Genomic DNA, 9,593 nt, shown 5'->3' with positions numbered 1-9,593 from the left:
AAAAAAAAAGCGAAAAAAAGAATAGAGGGCTTTGTTCTAATAGTGTTTGTAAATAGAATATCATGTCTGCATCTTGTACAGCAAATAACCACTAAGAAGAGAGTATGCAATGTGTAAATTATTGCAACTGTCCTACCAATTTGATCTGAAACTGTCTCACTGCTATTTGTTTCTCAATAAAATTATGGAGGGGAAAAAAAAAGAACTTCGGGGAAGATCTAACGCCAACACTCCTTAGTCTCTTTTAATGAAACCGAAAGGGAAGGAGTAATCCTGAAATCATCCCTGTAACCACAACTGGCAGAAACTCCCTCCCACCCTGAAAATTTAAAAAAGCTTCTCTAGGCCACTGGTGAAATGGAATCTCAAAACAAGCCCCAGGAACTCTCTTAATACCCAGCATTGCATAAGGATTTCTGTGGATATTAAAGTAGTAGAAAACATGGCCCTGCTTTTAAGAAATTAAACCACAAGTAATATATTTGTCCTATTCAATTTTTAGCAGAAGTTAAGCCAATTATAATCATTGTTTCATATTTTGTTAAGCAAAAAGCTGTGATCACAAACAACCAAACTACAACTAACTCATAAGTCTAGTTTCCTCTCAAAACTGGAAAGCTGTATTAATTGCTTTTTTTTTTTTTTTTTTTTTTTTTTTTTTGCAGAACTGTGGATTGAACTCAGGCCCTTGCTCTTGCCAGGAAAGCACTTATTCTACTGAGCCATCTCTCCTGCCCTCTTTTTTTTGTTTTTAACTTAACAGAAAAAAAAAAAAAAAAAAAAAAAAAAAAGAAAAGAAATAATTTACAAAGTAGACACTACTTTAATGACTTGAACATTGTGTTTATTTTTTTGACACTGAAATACATTTTATTAATAAGGAATGTTGAGATGAACATACCAATTTAAATACAAAAATGTTTTGAACTTGATAATTATTACACTAAAACAGATCTGACAATCTTATTCACAACTTATCATAGTTTACAGACCATTTAATTAATATTTCCTCTATTTATCCCTCCTCTTCCTCCTACTGCATGGTTTACACCCCTCTGTCAAAAATATGGAACGCTTCACGAATTCGTGTGTCATCCTTGCGCAGGGGCCATGCTAATCTTCTCTGTATCATTCCAATTTTAGTATATGTGCTGCCGAAGCGAGCACAAACATTGTGTTTATAAAACCAACCTGCTCAAATTCCATGAAATAGCCAAACATTACTGCCATATACTTTAAGAAGGAATATACTTGGCAAACTCTGTTTAAATTCAAATAATATCAGTATCTGTACTTTTGATGCACTGTTTCAGAAAACAAGAGAACTATACTCTGAATTAAAATAAGTACAGCATTTACATTAATTACAAATTATTTGAAAATGTACCTTTTGTTTAATCAGTACTCAGATACTGTGCAATCAGATTTAATAAGTAGATTAGATTAATGAAATGCATTAAATAGAAAACCACTTAACAAAGCTGTACATTTAAACATATAAAAATCTATAAAATGAAATGCTAATGCCACTATACACATGAGTAATTGGTCAAATACTAACTGAATCAGTAATCCTAACTCAGATTATAAAAACAATACTGCTAACTTCATTTATGCAAAAAGCATTTATGGGACTAGGGATATAGCCCTGCGGCCTAAGTGCATTCCTGGCAAATACAAGGTCCCAAGTTCGATCCCCAGGAGGCTAAATGGACCTGCAGGCAGTGCTTTTCCCAACAACTGCTGGTTCCTCCTGCAGCTCAGCTGACCACGCGACTGCGTGATGCAGGCAAGGAGCAGCACTACCACTGCGACATGCTTGATCCTGCCCCTCTCCTAGGCTACAGCTGTGTGTTCACCAGAACGGCTCCAAGTCTTCAGAAGGCTTCCTGTGGGGTCACTTGCTTACTTCATTCAGAGGCTCCTCAAGCACCTTCCGAGAGGGTGAAGTGGTCCCTCACAGCGAGGCTCCGAGCCAGCACGAGAACAGGTGCACGCGCTGTCAAGATGGCTTTCCGGCGGGCCTCCTTGCGTCCACGGCCTTGGTGTCTCCACCGTGCTATCCTGCACCCCACACAGTCTGAAGTGGCAGCCGCAGGTCACCGCCCATCGCTCAGCTGCCCGAGAGCCCACGAACCCCGTTCACTGCTCCCCACCCACCGTGGGCACGAGAGAGTCCTGTACCCGTCCTAGCCTTTACTGAGAAGGCGTATGGAGCCAGCTGCTGTCTTTTCCAGGAGGGATCAGGTGCTCTGGCAGAAGGTTGTCCAGCCAAGTCAGATGACCTCACTTAGCTGGCAGCGCAGCTCCTGCTGTGTCTTCCCCAACTTTTTCTCTTTTTGCATTATCCCAACTGGTTCAAAGCCCTGAGAATAGCAGTCCCCTTAGTGGCCTTTTTCCATTTACAATCACTTTAATACTTCAAGATATCCAGAGAAAGGACCTAAGACACCTGGTCACATAGAATAAATATAAAATTACTTTGTTGATAACAACAACAAACCAACCAATAAATAAAATAGGTCTGTTCAATGTGGATTTATAAAATACCATAGAGGATTAGTTCTAAACCATCTTGTATTCAGTTTAAAGAGATGGAAATGTTTAGTCACTAAGCAAGTTAACACAGCTACGTAATTTTTCACAGGGTCCCACTAGTTACACACCCCTGCAGTCCTTGGTGGACATGTGAACAGACTCATTCCCTAATTCTCTTTATTAACACATTACGTGGCCAAGTTTTCAGCTGTTGCAATAAAATGCCCTCTCTCCTTGGTGCTGACTTGGACACACGTTTCCAAGTCTTACTCAAAACAAGCTATACTCTGCTCCAGAAGCCGTACGTTCCACGTGAGCTGCTCCGTCAGGGCTATCAACCCAAACCCTTCCCTACACCGGCAGCGGTAAACGTTAAAGGAGATGAGCGCCCAAACTGCAACCCCAAACCCACTTATTTACCCCAAAGCGCCAACACTGCAAGGAAACCTGAATCCTGAGGTTTTTAGAATAAACAACTCATAATTAACATCTTTTGTCTTAAAAATTGGAGTCACAGAGATAGCACAAGGACCAGATTCAATCCCCAGCGCCACATGCTATGCCAGCCCTGCCTTGGGTACACAGATGTTGTGGCACACGCCCATAATCTCAGTGCTGGGAGGCTAAAACAGGAGGATCACTACAAATCTGAGCTGTCTTAAAAATAAAAACCACGTGTGCCATGGGCTCCCAACCACTGCCCTATACCTGTCTGCAAGCTCAGGATCCACCCTAGTTCTAGGCATCTGCTATTAATTTGGGTCTAGATTCGCCACAAAGTCTCATGTGGTCATAGGTGGGGCTTTTTCAGGAGTGGCTAAATGTAGAGTGTGTAATGCTGGGATTAAGGGTGGTGATAACTAAATCAGTCCACTGATTGGATTGGCACTGCCCTAATCCTGATAGCCTGGATTCAATATTAGGGACAGAAAGAGGCTTGTCTTGTCCCTTTCTCCTTTACTACCTTCTGCCTGCCACAAACTTTCTCTTCTGTGATGTGTGTCTGTCATGCTAAACTGCTTCTGAGCCACCCTATTACAGACTGAATAAAGCCTCTTTTAATCTTTTATTTCTTTGGTACAGCATCTTGCTACACAGCTCAGACTTAGTGATCCTCCTCCCTCAGCCTTCCCAGCACTGGGGTTACGGGTGTGTGCCACCACTCCTGGTTTCGGTGGCTGGCAGGCAAAGTGTGGGGTTCCAGAGCTGGCACAGCTTGCAGCACTAGGGATTGAACTGGAGTCCTTGCACTTGCAGGCAGATGCTTAGACCGCTGAGCTATCTCCACGGCACCCCTTCGAAACCTCTATAAACTGTGAACTAAATAAACTTTTCCTCTTTACTTCTGGGTGGCAGGTATTTTTGTCTCAGCCAAGAGAAAAGTAACTAAGACAGCAACTACTGATCTACTTTTGTCACTAGATTACATTTGCCTTTCGTAGAGCTTTTATATAGCGAATTCTATAGTACATACTTTTCAGGGTAACACTTAAGATATTCACCCATATTGTTGCATGTATGTGTAGTTTGCTGCTTTTGCATATTATTCCATTATATATAATACCATAATACATTTATTTATTTATCTACTGGTAGACCTTCAAGATATTTACAATTTTTAGTTCAGGATGGCTCTGAATTTGTTTCTTTCTTTTCTCTTTTTCTTTTTTTTTTGCGGAACCGGGGATTGAACTCAGGCCCTTGCACTTGCCAGGGAAGCGCTTATACCACTGAGCCATCTCCCCGGCCCCTGGCTTTGACCTTATGATGATCCTCCTACTTCAGTCTCCCAAGTACTAGGATTACAGATGTGTGCAACCATGCTTGGGAAGATGTTTTCGTGCACCTTGAGCAAAAATTTAGGAGTACACTTGCTAGATTATATAGTAAATACTTGTCGAACTTTATAATACACTGTCAAACTTTTCTGGAATGGCTACATCATTTCACATTCCTATCAGTAATGTATGAGTTCAACTTGTTTCATATCTCTCTAACTCTTGTTATTGTCCAACTAAATTAGTTATTAAATTCAAATTTAATTTACATTTAAAATCAGCTATTAGATTTTTATGTTTAGCTATTGTAACAGGTATAGAGTAGTATCTCATTATGGTTTTACTTTGTAAATATAATTTTGCTGATGAATAATAACGTTCAGGTATTTTATATGTTTACTGCCAATCTCAACTCCCCTCTCTTGGACAGCATCCCATGACGGGAGTCCAGCCTGGCCTTAAGCTCCCTATGGAGCCCAGGCCGGCCTGCAACTTGAGATCCGCTTGCCTAAGCACTCTGGGACAGTCAGTGTTTAGCACCACATATTTCTTTAGCACCGTAAGTATTTTGCTATTTACTTCTGTGAAGTGTCAGTTCAAATGCTTTACCCATTTGAGGGCTAGTACTAATCCTTCATTAACTGTTCAATAGAATTGATCAGGTGAAGCCATCTGAACTTGAATTTGGGTTGAAGCTTTTAATTACAAATTCAATTTTTTAAAGAGATATTAGGCTAATGAGATTTTCTTTTTTTCTTTTTTGTATTTTAGGGAAGGGTCTACAGGTGTTCAGGGTCTCACTACTAGATCGGACTCATAGTGATCTGCCTGTTTACAGCCTCCCAAGATCTGGGATTACAGGTGCACACTGCCACACCCAGTTTCAATAGTCTCAGTGTGCCCAGGGGGCAGGGCCGGCCTGGCAGGCCCCGGGATTGAATCCTGCGCCCCTGTGCTTGCTTGCAGGCGCTTTAATCTGCTGAGCTATTTGGCCTGCCCATAATGAGATTTTCTCTATCTTCTAAAGTCAATTTTGAAAATTTGCTACTTTCAAGGAATTGCCCATTTCACCTAAGCCAACAAATTAACTGGAATAAAAAGTATATTTTCATTTCATTTCCTACAGGATCTATAATGATGGCTTTTCTTTCATTTCTGATACGGGTAATTTGTGCCTCTTTATTTCTTTTATTTTTTTGAGACAGGATCTTGCTATGTAGCCCAGGCTGGACTCACACTCATGGTAATTCTCCTGCCTCAGGCTCCTGAGTGCTGGGATTACAGGTGTGTGCCACTATGCCCGGCAACAAGATGGTGTTTTATTTTCCTAATTTAAAAAAAAAATTTATCCATGTCTTTATATTTGAAGTTTATAAACACCATACAGATTGTCTGCCTTTAAAGAAATCCTACCTGATAATCTCTGCTTTTTAATTATTGTCTTTAGATATATGTGTGTGTGTATATATATGTATATGTGCATATATATATATATATATATATATATATCTATTTATACTGAATTATTGGTATGGCTTGGCTTATAGCTATCATCTCTATTTACTTATTTTTTTTAAATTTAGGGGACAGCGCGGATGAAGTCCCGCGCTACCACAAATTATGCAGCCAAATTTCCCATGCTCGGGGAAATCACACGGGTCAGCACATCAGGAGTGCAAGGGACAAGCTTGCCCTGGGAAAATCACTTCAGTGATCACAGTATCTCCCCTGCCAGGTAAGTGTATCCATCATCTTGCTAGCTATTTTATTTGCTTCCTACAGTGTCTGTTCTTTTGTTTTTATTTTCTTTTGGACCAACAAAGTATTCTTCAGTATTTCATTATGTTTCCACTGTTGGCTTATTACTCCGCCTGGAACATTTTTCTTGTACTGTACATCTGCTGAGGACAAATTATCTTGTTTTTGTCTGGAAATGTGTTTAATTTGTCTTTATTTTTTGAAGAATATTCTTTTTTTTATGAGAATATATTTATTGAGAGAAAGAAAGCTCTTGTCCAAGAGAGGGACAGGAGGAGGGCCCGAACGGGTAGTTCCCCCTTGAAGAATATTCTTTTTTTTTTTTTTTTAATTTTTTTTTTAAAATGCGCGCGCGCGCGTGTGTGTGTGTGTGTGTGTGTGTGTGTGTGTGTGTCCAGCTCAGCGGGGGCAGGGCTGGCTGGCATGTGGTGTTGGGGGATTGAACCGCGGTCCCTGTGCTTTACTAAGCTTGTTCTTTTTCTTTTTTTTCAGAACCGGGGATTGAACTCAGGCCCCTGCACTTGCCAGGGAAGTGCTTATTCCACTGAGCCATCTCCCTAGCCCCATGTTCTTGTTCTTTTTGTTTTTGTTTTTTTTTTTTGGCGGAACTGGGGATTGAACTCAGACCCTTGCGCTTGCCAGGGATGCGCTTATTCCACTGAGCCATCTCCCTGGCCCACTAACTTTGTTCTAAGTAGGTGCTTTAGACCACTGAGCCATCTCACCAGCCCTTGAAGAATATTCTTGCATAATATGAAATTTCAGGCTGACAACTGAGTTTTTTCCTTTCACTATTTGAAAGATTTGGCTAGGTGCACACCTATATTTCCAGTACTTAGTAGGCTGAGGTAGGAGAATCGCTGTAAAAGTTGAGGCAAGCCTGTACTACAAACTGAGTTCAAGGCCAATCTGAATTGCATAGTGAAACAGTGTCTCAAAAAGAAAAAGAAAAAGAAAAAGAAGAAGAGAAGAGAAGAGAAGAGAGATCTCATTCCATTATTTCTGGCTTCCATATTTAGTAGCAATAAATCTGTTTCATTCTTTGTTTCGCTACACGCCTTTTCCCTCTGCTTGCTTTCCTGCTTATGACAGCTGGGCCATTTTGCTTCTTCATAAATTTTTTTCTGGCCTGTTCCAAACACCTTTTCTTTTTTTGCAGAACTGGGGATTGAACTCAGGCCCTTGCGCTTGCCAGGGAAGCGCTTATTCCACTGAGCCATCTCCCTGGCCTCCCAAACTCCTTTTCTTAGAGACTCCAGTTATACATGGGTGCTTGACACTGTTCCATTTTTTTTTTTTTGTCCAGAGAGCACATCATAGCTTGTGCTCACAAATTTTATTTTTTTACTGATTAATTGGACAGTTTCAACAATTAATACATTGTACATTGTTATCTTCTTAGTGGTTATCCATAGTACAAGATGCAGACAGGATATCCTGTTCAAACACTATTAGTACAAATCTTTCTTCTCATTGAATTAAGTGAAAGTAGCTGTATTATTCTGCATATGCAGATACAAAATGGTCCTTCCTTTGTATCTCCTTTTTTTGTTTAGTCCTGTCAGAGGTGGGTATTCCATTGGCATCTAAATACTATAGGCACGTGAATTCAGCAAAACAATCCAACACAGTCCAGCAGTCCACAGTAACAGTGGGCTGTCCACAGAAGTTGTTAACTACAGTCTTTCATAGCTCAGCATATTAATATGGCTTTACTTTATAGACCTCGTTTTTATACTTTTCTGCTAGATAGTTAAGACCAAGATGAAACAAGACCTATATAAAAAGAAATGTAACTTTTGTATCTGATAAGGTCAATCAAGTACCCTCAGGATTTATCCTGTAACCCTGTACCGCAGGTTGCAGATGCTTTGTCAGTGTCAGCCATGTGCATGAGTCAGGGCCATTGCTTGACCAATTTGCTCTCTGTGAAAGCCTGAGAGAATGTTTTCTCTCCAGGTGACTCTCCTTAGACAAACTCTACGTCATCGATAATGTTGCTCTGTGGCCCCATAATCTCCTTGATCAGAAAATTTGGGACACAATTGAGTTATATGATGTTACAGTATAGGTTCTCCTATGTCCTGAGTCTTCACTGACCTTGAAAGGCTATGGTCAAAATGTTGGCTGTCCTTGTAGCCCCCCTTTTATTTCTGTAATTTTTGGTTTGCAAATGTAGGTGGTTAACCCTCCAGAAGAGAAGCTTATTATTACCTTACAACATATGCAGTTGGGTTTAACTTCACTATCTGTCTGAATATCAAACATCTTAGGCATAACATGGAACAGGTATTTTCCATCAAGTATTGATATGTTAAACTTTAAGTCCCTACAGAATATGGAGATAAAAATTAAAAAAAATGAAAAAATATTTAAAGAATATGAATAAACAACTACGTATTTACACAGAAATTCAGAAATCTAACCATATACAGCATTGTAGCAGGACAGTCCTGTGACATTTTTTTTTCTTCTTCTTGTGTCTTTTTTTTATTACCCATTAAAAAAACTTTACTTGTGAGACAGTATGGTAATAATTGGTATATCATGACAAGGAGTACATATTTAGAAGACCAGAATGACAGGCATTCCAAGGCGACCCTTCTATTACACATTGCTATCTTCAGTGCAGTTGCTTGGTTCACAGGTATCAACATGTATAGTCAGCGTGAGAATCCTACCAATTAACTGCTAGTTTCAAAAACCTGCTAATGTTTCTCAGGACCATTACCTTGCCCATCTTGTGCGTATAAATGTATGGCTTTGTTCCTGTCCTGTTTCCCAGCTTTTCTCCTTGCCCTCTCATTGTCCAATCCTCAAGTTTTAGTTTTCCTTTTAATTGTGTTATACCTTTCTATTTATATTTCTTTTGAGTTCTTATACTAGAGAGACTACACGATGTTTACACATGTGGGTTCGGTTTATTTCGCTTATATCTTCAAGTGGCATCCACTTAAATATGAAGGCTTCGAGTTTATCATTCTTTACAGCTGAGTAATACTCCATTGTATAAAAAAATTCACATCTTTTTCAACCATTCCTCATGTGATGGGCATCTTGGTTTTTTCCAAGATTTAGCTATCACAAATTGTGCTGCTATAAACATAGGTACATACTTATCACTATGATATGACGTTTTCAGTTCCTCAGGGAAAATTCCCAGTAGGGGGATAGCAGGCTTGAATGGGATTTCCAGTCCTAGTTTTCTAAGGAGTCTCCACACTGATTTCCATAATGGTTGCACCAGTCTACATTCCCACCAGCAGTGGAGAAGGGTTCCACTTTCCCCATAGCCTCTCCAACATTTGTTGTTGGTTGATTTCTTTATGATAGCCATTCTTTCTGGGGTGAGATGGTATGGTATCTCAGTGCTGTTTTAATTTGCATTTCACGGACAGTTAGTGATGTGGAACATTTTTTCATATATTTATTTGCTTCTTTAATTTCATCCTCTGAGAAGTGTATGTGCATCTCAGATGCCCACTTCTGGATTGGTTCTTTAAATTTCGGGGCCCTGAT

General features: G+C 39.8%; 1 protein-coding gene and 2 non-coding genes across 3 annotated transcripts in view; all 3 read right to left on the bottom strand.

The window, feature by feature from the left end:
* The window catches only part of Lin52 (lin-52 DREAM MuvB core complex component), a 118,559-nt gene that overhangs the window by 28,965 nt on the left and 80,001 nt on the right, over positions 1–9,593 (bottom strand). The window lies entirely within an intron of this gene.
* Positions 1,061–1,167, bottom strand: LOC111813376. The gene has a single exon (XR_002818657.1). It is a non-coding gene; the product is annotated as a U6 spliceosomal RNA (small nuclear RNA).
* Positions 5,897–6,059, bottom strand: LOC111813359. The gene has a single exon (XR_002818645.1). It is a non-coding gene; the product is annotated as a U1 spliceosomal RNA (small nuclear RNA).

Source organism: Octodon degus, unplaced genomic scaffold (genome assembly GCF_000260255.1).
Source record: "Octodon degus isolate 3935 unplaced genomic scaffold, OctDeg1.0 scaffold00007, whole genome shotgun sequence".
NCBI lineage: Eukaryota > Metazoa > Chordata > Mammalia > Rodentia > Octodontidae > Octodon > Octodon degus.
The sequence above is the reverse complement of the archived record's forward strand: the minus strand, read 5'-3'. Positions and strand labels throughout refer to the sequence as shown.